A 19,048-nucleotide genomic window follows, 5' to 3' on the forward strand; every position below is an offset into this window, starting at 1 on the left:
TGGGGTGGTGGGATGGAACCAGCCAGGAATGCTATATTTTGAAAGCTATGTTCAGGATTGCCTAAAGGGGAAAAAGAAATGGGAAAACTAGCAATCTGTAGTAGCAAAGTGACATCAGATTGAATACTGGGTGCTTTTATTCTGGAGAACCCAGCTCATGCCATTTGTGGATCTCCTAACAAGTTCTGATCTCACAAGGCTCACTGTACTTTGTGCTCCTGTTGTGTCTTAATCCCTAGGGAACAACTGTTCCGAGTAGCAAAACACACTGAGTTGTATGTGAGACTGTAGAAACATGCTGCATGACAACAGTAGTCCTTGCTATCACATTTTAAAACAGGCGGCCAAACCAGCTAGGATTGCTGTCTCATTAAGAGTTACAAGCTGACCAGCTGCATCTAACTGTCAAAGCTGTTGAACAAGTAAATGGGTGGTGGGGAGGTTGCCTCCCCCCCAGAATAAATAAGTAATTCTGAATCTTGTTACAGACTGCGTTGAGATTACTTTCTGCCATAAGATGCTTAGGGCGCAATCCTATGCATGTTTAGAGAGCTCCCAGATTCTCCAGCCAGCCATGCTTTTGAAAACACATTGATCATACAGGTACATTTGTCAGAGAGCCAGGATAGGATATGCTTCCCTGTTGAGTGTGCAATCAGTGGTAAAGCCAATGTTAGCTTGGGTGTGAAATGGCCATAGTTGGGTAGGAAGGTAAGTGGGAAGTTGTCTTGTACCAGGTGAGACCATTGTTCATCTAGCCAAGTAGTGTCTACTTTGAGTGGAAGCAGGTAATGTGCAGAGGTAGTTAGTTATTCATTCATTCATTCAGCAGCAGCAGCAGCAGCAGCAGTAGTATGGTGCAGCTCTGGGGCAGCTTACATTTTAAAATTATTATTATTATTATTTACATTTCTATATCCTCACATAGGCTATAGAAATCTAAATAATAATAATTATTATTAGCTGAAGCTTTCTGGGCAGTTTACAAAGGTTAAAAATCATTAAACATACAGTATACAAAGTTTAAAAAACCATTTACGTAACAACACAACAAACAGACAGTATACGTAGAAACAGCATATATCTAAAACAACTGTAAGCAATCAACCATAAAGCAAACCCAGGACCTGAATAAAATACATCATATGCTGCCAAATGCCTGAGAGAAGAGAAAGATCTTAACCCAGAACCACAAAGATAACAATGTTGGCACCAGGTGGGCCTCGTCGGGGAGATAATTCCAATGTTAGGGGGCCACCCATGATTAAGCCTGACAGTCCCTGCCTGCAGGCTTACAATCTAAAAAGACATGACACACAAGGGAAAGGGAATGGGGAGGGAAAAGGGGGAAAATTATTTTAGCAGGGCTGGTGGAATGGCTCTGCTCTCCTTCAGCTCCGCCTACTGGTGGCTGCTGCTGGTAACTATTGTGGGAGGAGGAGACCTCATGAGAGAGGCCTTTCAGCAGGGCTGGTGGAATAGTCCTGTTTCCTCTTCTCATCTTTCAGCTCAGCCTGCATGTCTTTCCCATCCCCTGCTACCAGATCCTTTTTTTAACTGGAGATGCCTGGATTGAACCCGAGACCTTCTGCACGTAAGGCATGTGATCTACCATGGTCCCTCCTCAAATAGTTTGAAAGTGCAGTAAAATTCTTCAACCTGAAGGAAACTATACATTAGCTAATGAGATCACTAATATGCTGTGTTGTTGTTTTTTCTCACACAAAAAGGGTCTTTCCTTCTTAGTGAGATTATCTGGATATGTGCTGTTTCCTACAGCTTATGGACACAGAGATGTTGCAAAAAATATTGTTGCGCAGACTGGTGGCCAGACTGGTAGGCACTGAGTCAAGTGGTTTGAATTAACAAGATATAGTTTGTGGAAACGTAAAGGAATGTATTGTAAGAAATGGGGAGGTGACAAGTCGTTTGGAATGCTGCACTTAGCTTTCCTGCCACTTCAAGTGCTGATGGCAAATTACTTGAATCTTCATGGAAAGTACACCTTTAAAATGCTTGTTAATGATAGAACTGCAAAAATTCTCTCTTTCTCCTGGAATTAGAGATATTCCTTCCACTGACTTTATCCCACTTGTAAATTTAATTAAGGAAAGTTGGGGAGAGCAATCCTATGGCCACTAGACACTGTCTAGATGGCCATAGGATTTTTCAGTTTCCAGAAACCACACTCCCTGCTCCCTCCTCCAACTCCTCGTAGCCGGTGCGGTTCTTTCTGTGCCACTGCTGTCTGTGCCTGTAAATGGAACATGGAGAAGGCGAAAAGGGGTTGGTTACAGGGGCGGGGAGGAGAAGAGACCGGGGAGGATGTTTTAGACAGCTTCCTATTGGGTCTCTGGGCCCCTTCCCTCCTCCTCCCCAAAGGTGTGGCTAGACGTGCGAAAACGCGCAACTACTACAAATGCAGGGCAGCTGGAGGAGAGGATCCCCTCCATGCTCTGTGTGCCCTGCATAGGATGGTCAGTAGCCTCCGAGTTCGGAGGCTGCCAACAATCTCAATAAGACTGCATCCTAAATCTTGTTAATTTCAGTCCCCAAATAGCTCACAAAGCATAGAAAGTATTATAAGGTATGTGCAGAATAGGACACATACGGCTTTTATGATGTGGTCTGTGTTGAATATAGCATCTACATTTTGACTTAAAGCAAGATGTCACTGCCTTTTGTGTGCTGCTTAAGGTGAAATGGGAACCTCACCAAGTTTTAACTGCTTTTATCTCCATGTGTTAAGATGTATATGAGGGAAAGTTGTCAAAAGAGCTACATCTGTGTAAGCGGACAGTAGTTGTGTACATGACCCAGATGTATGTTCAGCCAGTGAGTTTCAGGGAAGGTCACTGAACACACATCTGATTATCTCAAGTTACAAAACCACCTCTTTGTGTCTCCCTCTAAGGCCTGGTTTGCATGTAATGAGAAGCCACAGTGGGGGAATTTCCTCACGAGGCTTCTTGTCACGGTGGCTGCCATTTTGTATATTTGAGCTGGGGTGGGGCCAACCATAGCTTGTTATTATGTGTGAACCCAGCAAGGGGGGGTTGTTGGGATGGCTGATAAACCACCCAGAACCCATGGTCTGTTTTGGGGTTGCTGGTAGTTTGTCAACCACCCCAGTGACTCACCCATACTGGGTTCACACATAACGACAAGCTACGGCATGCCCCCACCATAGCTTGAATATTCAAAATGGTGGTCACCACTGCAACAAGAAGCCTCACAGAGGAATTCGCCCATTGTGGCTTCTCATTACATGTGAACCAGGCCTATGTGTTAACTTGAAGTGCAACAGTGTCTCACTGACTCAAATGACTTTTCTAAACTTAAATACATTTAGAAATGTGTGTTGTCAAGATGCTACATATATTCTCAGGAAGATGCTGAATGTAGAGGTTTATCTCTAAAAGTAATCATCTAAACTCTTGTAGCCTCAAGAAAAGATTTTCTAGAAATGGTCTGACTGTGTTATTAAACACACCTTATCGAGTTGCTGCATTTTATATTAAATGCATGCACTGGAATTCAGCGTACAGTTATTTCTACAGAAGTTCCACTGAAAGTAAAAGAACTTCTTCAAGGGCAATTGTATGAAGGATTGCAAGCCATAATATGCAATACTGTTACCTAGAAGAATTAGACAGAAAAATGCAATATACAGTGTAAGGACTGAAATACATGTCATGCAGCAAATGTGGAGTTCTCCAACCTTGCTTGTCATTAACTGTGTGTCTGTGTGTGTGTGTGTGTGTGTGTGTGTGTGTGAAGATTAGGGATAAAAGGCCTAAGGGAAGGCTTTAAGGGGAGAATCAGTGGGTTGGTTGAAGGCTGAGCATGCTGCCTCCCATCTACTGATTCTACCCTGCAAATGATCCCTAACACAGCACTACCATTGAACAGAAAATACTGGGTTGGATCCAGAATCTGCCTCTGACTTGGATGGCTTTAAAAGGGAATTAGACAAATTCATGGAGAATAAAGCTATCAATGGCTACTAGGTATGATGGCTGTACATTACCTCTAGTATCAAGGGCAATATGCCTCCCAGCATCAGTTGCTGGGGCACACGAGGGTGCTATTGCACTTATGTCTGTGGGCTTCACAGAGGTACCTGATTGGCCACTGTGGAAACAGAGTGCTGGACTAGGTAGACCTTTGGTCTGATCCAGCATGGCTATTTTTGTGTTTTTATGTTCTTTTGCATGTGGAAGGACTACTTCTGTCCATAGAAGACTTTTGATCCAGTGGAGCATTTCTGTGATCTTCACTGATTACTCCCTCCCCTGCAGTCCCCTTTGCCCCTCTCCATCATCCAGAGTGTCCTGAGTGCAATTCTAGTCAGGGAGTGCTCCTGATGGTGGGAGGAAACACTGGATCTAACCCACTGTCTGGGAAATGTGTATTTACCAAGGTAACATTCAAGACGAGGCTGGACAGCCATCTGTCAGGGATGCTCTGACTTGGATTCCTGCATTGAGCAGGGGGTTGGACTCGATGGCCTTGTAGGCCCCTTCCAACCCTACTATTCTATGATTCTATGATTCCAACCCTACTATTCTATGATTCTATGTCTAACATGTTGTTCCACCTTAAACCTGTGCTTTGAAATTTCCGGGCTAACTTTCTCTTCACACCGCCTGTTTAATTTTACCCTGATTTTGCATCATCTATGTATAACAGAAGGTGCAACTTTCGTGGTAGCTCAGGAAGAAAGCCTAACCCTTGTTGATTGCATTTCACAAATTGCTTTAGTTTTGTCAATAAAAATAGTTCCGCTTTCCCCCCCTCTTTTACTACTTTTTTGGTAAAGCAGCACAGTTCAAATTTGAAATATCATATGTAAAATATAAATGCTAAATGCCAGACTTGCTACATCCGTATAGAGTCAGAAGAGCCGTGCTTTTTGAGGTCACACAAGAATGGAAGTTTGTCTGTAAAATGTGTAGTTCAATCCATCCATCAAGTGCAAAAGGCATGACTCTGACACTATTTTAGGTTAGGGAGCACATGGTTTTTGGCCATGTTCCTCATTTTCCGTGAATACATTTTGCTTCCTCATTGAAACTGCATGACAGCAGCGATGTGGTAAGCAAGCCGCTTGCACTGTGAAGTTTGCAATGCATTCATGATGTTCAAAACTGTCGCTACTTATTTCACTTCAGCACATGTTTATATGGTCTATGCTGTTTGTTTTCTTGAAAGCTCATGTGAAGTTATTTATACCACAACTAGGGTAGCCCATTAACATGGACATGTGTTCCTTTACATTGGATCATCTAACTAATAGTGATCTTAGTTTCCGGAGTGCTAGTCCATATGTAGCCAAAATGACACCATCAGCACACTAGAGGGAATTTTCAGTAGGCCTGGGGAAATCCCAAGGTTTGCAGAAGTACAAAAACAGTTTAGGGAAAAAAAAAACACCTGGGGGGGGGGAGCCCTGAAAGCATCCCAAGGAAGACAAAACATGCTAAGTTGGCGCAAAATGCTGGCTAATTCTTCCGGGGGGCGGAAAACTGGGCGGGGTCTCCACGGCAACGGGTTTAGTTTGCTCTCCACTTTGCTGTGGTTTTTACTGGAGTCGAATCTGCTCTGTCTGCGGATACATGGGGCTTGAAAGCCTGGATTATCCCAAAACTAGCTTGGGGCTTTCGGCAGGTCACACGACAATTTATTGTGAATTGTTTGGGTGGCTACCAGGTGGAGTCTCATCCATGTCATCACCTAGAAAGCCTGTTCCCTCCCACCCACTCCCTCCTACTCTCACCTTGTTCCACCCTTTCTCCTTTCTCTGGCCAGTGTGTGTTTGTGCCTGCCTCCACAACCTATGCTTGACCCTCCCTTTTTTTATTACTGTCCCTCTAAAACTGTAGTAGCGCAATAGCAGGTATAGCTACTCCTGTTCAAATGCGCTATTTCACAATAGTGCTGTAGTGCTACAGGGAGTATGGCTGCTCCTGTTCAATGTGCAAAATGGCAGAAACATCGGAGAAACACAGGCCTGGAAAACATTGATGAAACACTCCTTGATTGGGGTGAGGGAGGTCATGGCCAGGTGAAAGACTCACCCCTGGGCAGGGCTACCATGCCAGAGTAAATGCAGAGGGTTGGTGCCCACCACAGAAGAAGCACAGACAAGCCGAATTAAGGAAAACAATTGGACTAAAAGTAGTCTCAGAAAAATCGGTTTTTCAGTGCAAAACTCCAGAGTGGCTGCAGGATGGCCACAATGTCGTGCCCTGAACGACCACCAAACACAGCAGACTCACAGTAAATCGTTCGTGGAGACACCCCCCCCCCCCAGAGCAGGGGGGCTAGAAGTGGAATGGAGTGTGTGGAATCATGAACAGAAGCAATCAACATTGCAGCATATTATTTCAGGTCCATTTGTGTAGTTGGAGAATTCCAATTAATGGAATTCTCTACCCACAAGAGTTGTTGATGTTGTTGCTGTTTTAAGAAAAAAAAATTAATGGAGAATGAGACTAAATAAACTAAATGGAGTCTCTGTGGACAAAGTCAGTATAATTCTGAATAACTAGGGAGTGGTCAGCACCTTCCAGTCCTGCTTAAGACCTTCCAGGGGCACCTGGCCAATCACTGTTGGAAACAGATGACTGAACTAGAGGGGAACTTGATCTGATACATTGAGGCAGTTTGTATGCTTATTATATTTCAAGTTGACAGCTATGATTTAAAGTTCTGAACTGAGTACCATGGAAGTATTTTAACCGGTGCTTGGAGTCTACCTACTTAATATTCCAGAAGTCTGTGTATGAAGCATACATTTTTCTGCTTACCATTTTATTATTCCAGCCTTAAAAGTAGGAAAACAAAAAAAAGAAAACCACATCTTGCAACCCCCCACCCCCACCTCCGGTTGCCTCTCTGTGGTCCTTATCCTCTAATGTTAGTATATGATATATTGCTTCACTCAGCAAACTGCCAGACAACAGCATTAAATAACTTTTTCAGCTGCACTCATAATTCTTTTCCCCATGCTGCCACTGCCAGTTGGCATACCAGAATCTCTTCATTTGGAGAAAGGGCCATAGTTCAGATAGAGTTACTCCAGTGTTTCTAGACTGTCCCTCTCAACTGATTGCCTTGGCAGATTATTAAGGAAACTAAGCAAAACTGTGAAATATATGTATTTTCTCTATTCCAGCTTTTCTACTTAGTTCCACTCAGAGTCATGAGAGCCCTTCAGTCAAATATTTTTTATCCGTTTACTGTAATTAACTTACAAAATGCCAAAGGTAAAAGAGACACTCATCCCCAGATAGCATGCCCATGCTGGCTGGGGGGATGCTGGGAGTTGTAATCCAACACATTTTGGCAGCGCCAGGTTGGGAAAGGCTGCTGTAAAGACTCCAGTGTTTTGTTTAAAGAGGGAACACACAGTATTTAAAGAAACGTGCTAGCAGGATCTCTATGGATAATCTCAAAGTGAAGAAGAAGGGAGAGAAGAAGTGCAAGTATTTGTACTGCTTATCCCCATGCCTGGTTAGAAAGAACACTTGCAGGTGAGGCCCCATGTCTCCCTACAAGGAGCTATGAAAACCCAATCCATCACACTTTCACCAGCCATTAACCCAAGACATGTAATTAATTACTTCATTTTAAAAATGTATACATGACCATTCTATTAGCTTTTTCAGGTTAATTAGTATACAGTCATATTACCAATTCCATGGTGGTAAAGTACGAAGTTAGATAGTTGATGATTCAGATCCATTCAAAGCATGTGTGAGAGGCAGTGTGGTGTAATGGATAGAGCATTGAGCATGGATCCAGGTTCAAATGCCTGGTCAGCCATGTAACTCACTGGGCGATCTTGGGTCAATCTCTGCACCATCTCCTTAGTGTTAAGGAAATATCCAAGACAGGTTAGGTTGAACAGTCAGAAATTTATTAAAGCACATAACAGCTGTGGGAGAGAAAGGGAAAACTGTGTCTCTCTAAAGAAAAGAAAACAGGATGCATTTATCCAGACTGAAAGTTGGAGAACAAAGAAAACACACTACACATGCTCAGAAACGAATTAGTACTCAGCAACAGTCTTAGCACAGCGGCCTTCTTATCTTTAGGGATGAGTTACTTTGGTGGATAGGAATTTTTTGCTTATGAGTAAGTTACGATTACTTTTTCATGGTAAGTCACGCACACTCACTCACTCAATCCCATAAGGCACCTCGCCTGAACCAAACTACTTACAAGGCCTAATTAGGCCTACTTTCACATTAGGAAAGCCAAACATGAAAGGAAAGATTGTGATGAATGACAAGAACGTCCCTCCGCTGCCTGGCAATTTCAGTCTGTTTTGCTTTGTAAGGAACTGGTGACAGGATGAAATTATCAGAGCAACTTGCAGGAAGGGGATTCCTTCTCTTGCTGTTAGTTTCGGTCTCAGGGTCAAACTATACATTACTTTAAAGTAAAGTACTGCTAGCAACTTCTTTTTTGTTCCTTTTATTCAAAAGTGGGGGACTCGATCCCTGTGTGTGTGGGGGGGGGGGGGCTTTAGCTCTTTGTTCTTTTTTTCAATGGTTCTGGTTCTGATCTGGATTGGGAAGGTGGGGTTGCACCTGCAATTTACATTGCCAAAGAGTGATCCAAACAATAAATAAATGAACAATATAAACAATAAATGAACAATAAAACATTTAAAATTACCTATTACAGATTAAAATTAATATTATAAGGATTTTAAAGCATTATATACAATATCCCCACGAATCTTACGTGATCCATTGAAAAAAAACAACCCTCTAGTAACATGTTATTTGGCCCTCCTTTTTCCCCTTGGTATGCATGTGCTCACTTTGCCCAACTTTGAAAGTTCCAGTTAGCAACTGGACCCTTGCAATAATGCATGCATGCCATATCAAAATTTTGAGTGAAAAAAAATTGTTTCAAAATAAACACATTTGGCTGGATCCAGACTTAGTCGTACTTAAGAGTTAATCTGCTGAAATCAATAGGACTTAATTTAGTCATGATTGCTTTAAGTCCCATTGATTTCAGTGGCTCTGCTCTAAGTATGACTAAGTCAGCCCATTTGAAGGTAAAAAAAAATCATTTAGCAGGACTGAAAGGGGGAAGTCATGAGTGGTTCTCTGGATTCTTCTGCAGAAATGGAAGAGCCACTCCCACAATTCTAAGAAGAGATAGTAAGCCTCTCCACACCAGGCTTTTTATCCCGCAACTTTCTGGGGCATCTGCTTCCGGATTCTTTGCGGGATTAAGATCAGCTCCTTACATGGGCTGACACAGGCTTTTTGTCTGGGACTTCCTTTGTCTGCAAGTTCTGCACGTTTCATTATATAGCCACTGGATGGCGCTGTGGTATAGCGGAACTGCACAATTTCACACGGCCATTAAATTGGATTCACATTTATTACCACATTATCCCCGATCTTTTTAAAACCGGGATAAAGGTCAGAAAGCATGGGCAACGCCCTGGAGGTTGACATCATTGTGTAAAGGACCTGCAAACATCTGTGAATGACCAATCGTGAGTGTGCAATAAAAGCCTCTTGTAGAAATGCTCAGGGTGTGTGTGAGATAGTAAGGCATCACACTTATTTGCTTAAAGTGAGATCTTAGAAAGACTGGGATATCTAAATGCAAAAAATAGTACTGTGGATGGAACATACTGGGATGTATATACACACAGAAAGTCCTTTGCTCTTGGAATTGTGAAAAGTCAGTTGCTGTTCCACTAGCACCATACAGTGGAACAGCAATAATTCAGGAGCACTCAAGAGTTCCTCATCTGAAGTACCTAGACATCATCAGTGGTACTTTTGCTTCCATGTTCTGTCTTGAATCGAGCTACTAAAAGCAGGTGTTACATGAGTGGGCTACTGTCATCAATATCAGTGCACGTTGCTTGTGTCCATGCCTCTTTCTATGGCCTTCCTACGATGTGTTCATTATTATACTTATTTTAAGGAAAGGCTAAAGTGAAAGAGGAGAGGGTTCTGCTTCTATCTGGCAATTGCAGTCTGTTTTCTTGACCTCATTTTTTATATTATCTGATCTGATCTTGATTTGATTTGATAGCTTAGTTTGTAAGTGGCACTTAACCAGAGTTCCCCAGTCTGGATGTCACAAGAACCTGTGGTTTAACAAACTACGATATTTTCTGTAAAGCCAAGCACACAAGGCAGGGATGGATAAGGAGGGAGAACGTGGATACAATGCTTGTTGTTGCTCTGGTTAAACCAGGAGAATGCATGCGTCCCCCCGCCTTTTTAATTATTTACACAAAACAAGGTATGCGGGGAGCACATGCCTTGTTTAAAGCAAAATCATGCTCCCAGAAGCCCCAGGGGAATGCAATTTTGCTTTAAAACAAGGTACTCTCCATGCATCATGTTTTCATGGGAAAATGTGGCTTTTTGCCGCTGCTGCTGTGCTGCAGGATTTTCACAGCAAATTCAGCAGCAGCAGGAGATGTGCTCCCCAATGGAAGTTACCCCACCCCTAAATAAATCATGTTTTTTCATACCAAAATAGTTATGGCTGAATCAGGTTTCTCTGTGGGAATAATTATTAGAGCACTGACGTTACACCAGGGACACATGGGTTCAAATCCCAACCCAGCCATAAATATTACTGGGTGACCATTGGTCAGTCATTGGGGCTGTTCACATGACATGACAGCCCACCGTAAGTTATTTAACCCACAGTGAGGCTGTAGCATGTGCAGGGCATGTGCAGCTGCCATTTCGAATATGCCACCTCCACTCAGGGGTTGTTGTGTTGTGCAGACCTGGCAAACGTGGGTTATGCGAGGGCTGAACTGGGTAAAGATGTTGCCTCTTCTTAAATAGGGCACTCTCTGCCCCTGACATCTGCCTTGATTCATACAAATGCACAAAAACTTAAAAGCCATTTTTTACTGTATCATGCACTCCCTACCAAGAATTGTTGCATCTCTGAGTTGTCGTATATGCATTCTTCACATTCTTGAAGTGTATGACCCATCTTGAGATTATTGGAATGTCCTCATCATGCTACACTTTTGTCCCAAAAGGGCACTAGTGGTGGAGAGAATAGCAGTTATTTTAGAGATTTCTCCACTTCCCTAGTAAATACGAAATGAACTAGAGAGATATCATTTCATTCCTGCTTTTTAAATTTCTTGCCAAACACATTTACTTGGTTGGAATAACGAAAGGAAATAGGAATGTAGATCTTGCTGTTATTACCAAATAGAGAGACCATATGTTGGTTTTTGCCTCACCTGTTGTCTGCCTGCGTTCTGACAGTTAGAAATTCTGAGTTCTTCATATTCAGTTTAAAAACATAAAATTCCCAAGAAAAAGACATACTGAGTTTTACCGTTCTCCTTGTAAGACAATGAAGCAGAAGATGATGGAAAGGGGAACCTTCACAATAGTATATCTTCTGTTTTAGAAAATGGAATGTCCTCATGGATGTTTCAGAGAATTCAAATTATCAAACAATATAAAATCTAGTAATGGATGACACCATCTGTAATTTTAAGTGGCTTTGAAATTCTATAGGTAGACTACAGCCAGGCGGTGGACAGAAAGTAGGTCTCCAGATGTTTTGGACTCAACTCTCAACATTCCTGTCCATTGGCCATGCTTCTGGGAGCTGAAGTCCAAAAAGTCTGGAGATCTATCTTCTGCCCACCCCTGGACTATGCTGTAGCCGTTACACTCAGTATTACACACACACACACACACACACACACACACAGCAATCTCATTTCTCTGATTTCCTGTGCTTATGTAGCCAAAACAGCATTATCCAGGTCTGTGGGAACTGCAAGATTTGCAGAAGAAGAAGAAAACTTCAGGGGGGAAAACCTAAATGAAGGGGACACTCCCCAAAACAGCACAATGAGAACTTCACCTGCCCAGTGGCCATGGATTGCTTGACTGACTATTGTGGGAGAAATGGAAAACCGGGGTGGAGAGGGAATGGTATGCAGTTTCCTGGAAATGGGCCTGGCTGGCTGGAACCCTGAACAGGAGCACTCGATGTTGCAGCAGCACACTTTGATGCAGGTCCCACTTATACTAATCTCCAGAAAAGTTACCAGATTTTGGAGGGAAAATATCACTGCCATTGCCAGCATTTACCATGTTCACAAAACAAACGTGAAGCTTTTGTTTCCTCTGAGAAATGCTGTCATTAGTTGTATGAAAATACACTTCATTCAGTATAAGTCAAAGTTAGCCGAGTATCCATTTCAGCCCAGAAAGAGGTTTCCAGTTTGGTCCCCGTGGATGGGTCTTGTGATGCAAAGGAGTAATCTGCAAAATAACTTCCGTTGCATGTAAGAGCATTCAAGCACTTGGTGGAACACTCACATTTTTGTTTCCTTTGAATAGCTGCTCTCTTCCATGCTACATCAACTGCTTTATAATGTCTCTTGTGCTTCACAGGTGAGTTACGACGTAGTCTGAGGTGTGACTGGTTGGGTGGGAGTAGGAGTTAGAAGCTTTTTAGGGTGCACACAGTGTCTCCTGTTCATTGTGAAGACTTCTGCTGTTCTTATCTTTTAAGAGTCAGTTCACACAGGAATTTTTCTTGTGAGAACTCTTAATTGTCCCTGGCACATAGTTAGAGGCATGATGTTCATTATTAATGTAATTATTATTAATGCAGTAATATGTGAACCAGCTTAACAAGGATTCAGCCAAAAGCAATTCTGGCTTGGAAAAAGAGATATGGGCTGTATCCGTGATAGCTTATGTCACATATTACATTTGTCCACATAAATGTATGCCCAGGGACACTCTTCACTGCATGTGTGTGCAGCAGAATTAAGCTCAGGAGAAAATAACTAGCTTAAAAATTACAATTAGCTTGTTTTGTTTTTTCATAGGCTATTCCAATGTGTTCTAGTTGCTGTCCAGAAGAGACAGCTTAAACACTTTTATAATAATTGAGACTTAAATGTATGTAACTGTAGGGTGGACTGGACTGTGAGTTTAAGAAGAATAATGTAAAACATTCAGTTCAGATTTACAAGAACTGGTTTCAGCAAAACAAAGATTCAATAGAAAGCAGGAAGCATGGAGGAGGGGAGAAGCAGCAGCAAAATAACCACAAACAGATGTGAAGCCATCCTGCATGTTGTACACAGTTATATTGTACATAGTACACAAGTCGCATTGTAAACTACTTTACAATAAGCAGCCCTTCATTTTGGATATACTTAATTACAAAGCCAGGGAAAACAGCAGTTGTTGAGATTTTAAAAAATAATATTTAAAGCCACAAACTGAGACTCTAACATTTAATCCTCTTATTCCTGTGAGTTGTTTTATTAGAAGTCATGGTGGAAACATAGAAATGCAGGGGCAATCTTTCTAGATATTTGCTTCTGTAAGACTTTAGAACTATATGGCTGTTTACAGAATTGTTTTTTTTAATTACAAACCGTGTAGTGGCATTTCATAATTTATGTGACAGACAATAACCAAGTGTGTGTTGATATTTTCTTATTTCGTTTGTCAGTTATTAGGAATACTACTAGGTGCTTGACTTCATTTAAATGCATAATCCATTTTATGCATGTCTGAGGCTCAAGATATGGTAATGGGAGGTCTAGACGGGGCTTTAGCAATATTTTGAATAACTGGCAGTCTAGTTATGAGTGAAGAGATACCTTTTTCTAAAATATGCATGCTTAAAGGGTGTTCTGTTATATACACTCACACATGTGCGTGCACACACACTACAATAATGGTGAGATTTTGCAACAATCAAAGCATGATTGTTATCACTGGGGTTATTTAGGGAAACCTCTAGCTAAAGCAGCTGCCAGTGCCTCAGGCTTTGAAGTTGATGCTTTGGGTTTGTTTATCCTGAAAAAGCTGTATTCAAATGCCTTATCCAAGTATACAGATTTGAGGTTTCTTAAGGTGAATGTTATCAAAAAGAAACGTTACTGCATGCCTCTTTGTGAATTTTTAGCCTTAAAGATTGATAGGGTTCTGAATCCTTCTTACTGAAGTGAGGCATTTTGAACTGGCTTGAGTCACTACTTGTAGAGTATGCTAGGTCTTTGAATAACAAGACATCTTAGCTAATGGAAGCTGGAGCTGGACTACCCAAGTTCAAATCCCATAGCAGCCATGAATTCGGGGTGTGTGTTTTTCTGTTTCAGCCCTGTTTGTGAAATGACCGTTTTTATGGGACTGTTTTGAAGATTGTAAAGCACTTTACATGCATAATGCTCCATGTTTTATCTGTTTGACTGTCCATCTTCTCTTCATGAACAATTTTTCTCCTTCTGTCATAATACTAGAACCCAGGGTCATCCCATGAAGCTGATTGGTGGGAGATTCAGAGCAGATAAAATTAAGTATTTCTTCACACAGCACACAGTTAAACTATGGAATTCACTTGCACAAGTTTTAATGATGGCCACCATTTTGGATGGCTTTAAAAGGGGATTGGACAAATTCATGGAGGATATGGCTATCAATGGCTAGTCCTGATGACTATATGCTATCTTCAGTATCAGAGGCAGTATTGCCTATGTACACCATTTGCTGGGGAACATGGGTGGGAGAGTGCTGTTGCACTCATGTTCTGCTTGTGGGTTTCCATAGGCAGCTGGTTGGCTACTATGTGAACAGAATGCTTGACTAGATGGATTCTTGGCCTAATCCAAGATGGCTTTTGTTCTGTTCTTCTGTTCTTAATTTAACTGCCCTTGGTAGATGAGGTCCTGACATAAACAGTAGGTATTTCAATAGCCTAATATGGTCCATGTACAACTTTTAATCTAAGAGACATCCCACCACCACAATCAAATGCTGCTTCCCCCTGAGAACTACAGAGAAAACTACAGTGACACTTATAAAGGAGAGGAAACGTTCCTCTTGTGCAAGCACCGAGTCATTACCCCTAGAGGGACGCCGTTTTTCCTCGGCGTTTTCCTGGCAGACTGTATAGTGGGGTGGTTTGCCATTGCCTTCCCCAGTCCTAACTACCTTTCCCCCAGCAAGCTGGGTACTCATTTAACCGACCTCGGAAGGATGGAGGGCTGAGTCGACCTGAGCCGGCTACCTGAAAACCAGCTTCCGCTGGGATCGAACTCAGGTCGTGGGACTTAAGTGTTAATCGTCAGCCATTAAACCAATCCTCAGATGTTTGCAGGATTACAGATTGTTTGTGTATGTGTGCACATGTGTGCGCACGCAGCCTATAACCCCCAAACTGGCATGACATGCAGCGCTTGAGGCCAAAAAGATTGTGCACCCCTGAATTAAGTGGTTGCCTAGGAACTGGGTTGTTATTATCTTAGAAGAAGTTACTTGCATGTGTTGTTAACATTTGACCAGTTTTGCGGCAGTTGGAAAATCCTAAGTACCGGGGTAAAACCCATGTATAGCAATAGCATAAAAATGGTTTATATAAAATGATTGCTAATAGATATTCTGAAAGGTCAGGCAGAACAAACAACCATAAAGGCCTGAGGACACTGGTACAAGGAATGTTTACCATCTGAAACAGACATGGCAAAGAACCGTCAGGCTTGAAAGGGGACATACCAAGGTGAGCAACAATCAGTACAGCTGCTCCCAGGATACACAACTAACAGTGAAATCCTAAGTAGGTTTACTCAGAAGGAAGCCCCATTGAATTCAATGGGACACTTATAATCAGGTAAGTATAGAATTGCTATAAACAATTGCTATAAAGTAGAATTGTTATAAACAATTGCTCCTTGGGAGGAAAGCTATGGCAAACCTAGACAGCATAGTCAGAAGCAGAGACATCACCTTGCCGACAAAGGTCCGTCTAATCAAAGCTGTGGTTTTCCCAGTAGCAACGTATGGCTGTGAGAGCTGGACTGTAAGGAAGGCTGAGCGCCGAAGAATTGATGCTTTCGAACTGTGGTGCTGGAGAAGACTCTTACGAGTCCCCTGGACTGCAAGGAGGTCAAATCAGTCCATCCTAAAGGAAATCAACCCTGAGTGCTCATTGGAAGGACAGATACTGAAGCTGAAGCTGAAATATTTTGGCCACCTAATGGGAAGAGAAAACTCTCTGGAAAAGACCCTGATGCTGGGAAAGACTGAAGGCAAAGGGAGAAGGGGACGGCAGAGGATGAGATGGCTAGATAGCATCACCGATGCAATGAATATGAACTTGAGCACACTCCGGGAGAGAGCGCAGGACAGGAAGGCCTGGCATGCTATGGTCCATGGGGTCGCGAAGAGTCGGACACGACTAAATGACTGAACAACAACAACAAAGTATAGAATTGCATTGGAACTGGGAAAGCTGGGTACAGTCCCCAGGATTTGATCCAACAGGAAAATAAGCTCAAACCTTGTTCATGATGCAAGGTCTCACCTATCTATAATCCATGTTTTCATACACCTTCTCACCATTTGTTAGAGGCTTTTCACCAGTTAATAGTAAATACTAGCTCTTTTAAAGATGAATTTGCACTGGTATTTTCCCCCATACCTGCTTCATTTAAAGTTGGGAGCAGGAAGCAGGGGAACCCTTGCCCTAGCATGATTCCTGGCCAAGTCTAGATCATGATTGCCACATTCCACAGCACAGACTGGAGTTACCTAAAGATGGGTGTAGCGATGTCGCAGGAGATAGATGAGCATCTGAGGCAGATTGGACTCTGAAAAGTAGACAGCATGATTCTTCCTAAATAGCAGGCATTTGGAAGAGATTCTCAGAAAGCAGATCCCTTGTCACTTGGTATTTGAACAGGACCTGTGTCCAGCTGCCAAGTTCTTCCCAGCTTTCTTCAGCAGACCATGACAGACTAGGAGTGACAAATTCAGGGCTGACCTCAACAGGATGTAACATGGAGCTGTCTACCTCAGGTGTGTATGAGTAATGGAACTAAGTGGAGAGACTCAGGATCTAGAAAGGAAAACAGTTGGGGAAAGGAATTGGAAGTGTTGGGTATGGGATGTCATATGGAGGAGGCTCTTACTTACTGCAGCTTGTGCGAGCATACCTAGAACTGAACAAAAGACCTTACCTCTGATCAAAAGCCTGCAAATGTAAAACCCATTATGTAAATGATACATGGGGGCAGAGGTTCTTCTTTTAAAATCTCTTGCATGATTTGGCATATTACAGAGAATGTGCTTTTTTCCTTCTTCAGAACTGAATCTCTCTGTGTGCAGTTTTTTAAAAAAATAACAGAAGAGTGTCATTATTTTTGTATTTTGATTAAGGTACAAGAACAACAACAAAAAGAGCCTTAAGGACTCCTTCTGGGTCCTCATTTCAAGTGTGCAACCAGTGTGGTCTCCCTTTCAGCCTTTTTCTTGAGATACCCAAAATATAGTTTGTTCATCTATTCTCCCAGGAAAATTATTGTGAACCTTAATTAGCCAGCATTTATACAGCATCATGTAAATGTAAAATGCTTTCGACATCTCAATTATAATAATTACCATGTGAATTTTGTTTGAAGCCTAAATTTGCAAGCTGAGTTAGAAAAGAGCAAATCTTTTAAACTACATGTTCCTTAAAATGACTTCTGTGGGAGAGCTCATCTTGTTTTTCTCTCCTTTGAAAGTAGGAAGTATCTCTCCCCCTGCCCCCCCAGAAGATCAGATCTGGCTGTTTTTAATAATCAGTTCCGTGTGTGTGTGTTTAGTCACAGTGGGTAAATCTGCAAGCAAAGCGGGACACACAGTCTCTGAGATCGATTCTGCCTGTTCAGCAGATGGCTTGACACCATATGCTGCAATATATGCCTGCTGAGTCCTAAAGGCAAATGTGCCATAAGTAACCTTGCCATAAGCCTGTTAATGCAAAGGCAATTTTCTATTTTAAACTCTGTAAAGCTCTCCCTTTGTTTGCCTCCTGTCTATTTACAGTGGCTGCCCTATAAGAGTGTAGCAGATTGTTTGCTCTAATAATATGGCTAAGCCCTAAGGCCTTTTAACAGGCTGCACATGCATTCATCCTACACAAAACAATGATACTTGTTGCTTAGCACATGATGAGCATTTGTACTGAAAATGTTTGAAAGCATTACATAAGTGCCAGAGGTGTGTATATGTGTGTGTGTGTGTGTGTCTGGGGTGGTGGGAGGGGGAGTGTCAGGAGCGCCCTAGGTGCTTCTTAAGTCCCCTCCAGTAGTCAACTCACGGCACAGACAAAGGGGATTCTTTCCAGGGCTTTATTCCTTTACAACTTAATGACTCTTTCAGATGCTAAACACCAGCGACTAAGCAAGGAAACGCACTGAGGTAGTTAGCAGAGTAGCCTAAGCTCCGGGTAAGGCAGTTGGTCCCCGTTTGAAGGGGAAGAGCGGGAAAACTCTGAACTTATGGGCTATGGAGAGGTCCTCCCTCTTACCCTGGGATCCTTGGGACACAACCGTTGTTTTAGCGCCAAGCGGGCAGAGCGCCGCCTCTCAGTGCCCTCCATCAGGCGCCGCTCCCTCCGTCTCCACCAAGCATCCATCCCCCGCACTCTCACTGCTAGGGTCACTATCTCTCTCAGGAATGCAGGCAGGAGGAATCTCTCCCTGCTGCTGTGCCTGTGAGAGATGAGCGAGTTCCTCTCCCACGGGTGATTGGTCCTCCTCAGAATCAGAACTACTCTGGGGCTCTGTGGGCTCAGTATCCACCCTGACAGGGAGACACCTTATCATGGCAATGAACGAGTCATGTCTCCTCACATCAGCGAATGCAACTAGTGATCCAGGCCTGTGCATCTTTGACATACAGCTCAAGCTGTGGGCTGCTTTAGATATCTAAAGTCACTAAAACAAAATAAGTTTGCCATCTAATAAAATATTGCAAGAGAAGCAAATGTACTACAAAGGTACCTTAAGGTAAACGCGAACATGAAACTAATCACATCGGACAGGAGGATATTCCAACCGTCAAGACGATATTGACGTGTCACTTGGCTTCAGTGCCATTGTGCATTCCAAGCCTGTTATACACATCCATTTTTAATAGAGAGGAGCTGAATTTTTGTAAAATTCACTGCGGGACCTTGGTTCAGTTATTCTCTCTAAGCTTAGGGATGTCAGAGA

At 42.6% G+C, this 19,048-nt stretch overlaps 1 protein-coding gene across 5 annotated transcripts in view; it reads left to right on the top strand.

The window, feature by feature from the left end:
• PAG1 (phosphoprotein membrane anchor with glycosphingolipid microdomains 1) overlaps positions 1–19,048 on the top strand; it is a 154,944-nt gene that overhangs the window by 86,640 nt on the left and 49,256 nt on the right. The window contains exon 1 of one of the 5 annotated variants that reach the window (XM_084848032.1): positions 1,476–1,599. The exons of 3 other annotated variants lie outside the window; for them this stretch is intronic. The gene's annotated coding sequence lies outside the window, so the exon portion shown is untranslated. Of the gene's footprint in view, positions 1–1,475; positions 1,600–12,343; positions 12,441–19,048 lie in introns of those variants that run through there. One more of the 5 variants, XM_084848030.1, reaches the window with a different exon arrangement.

This window comes from Heloderma suspectum, chromosome 4 (assembly GCF_057233095.1).
Source record: "Heloderma suspectum isolate Gila_16-S chromosome 4, 16-S_ref, whole genome shotgun sequence".
Classification (NCBI taxonomy): Eukaryota; Metazoa; Chordata; class Lepidosauria; order Squamata; family Helodermatidae; genus Heloderma; species Heloderma suspectum.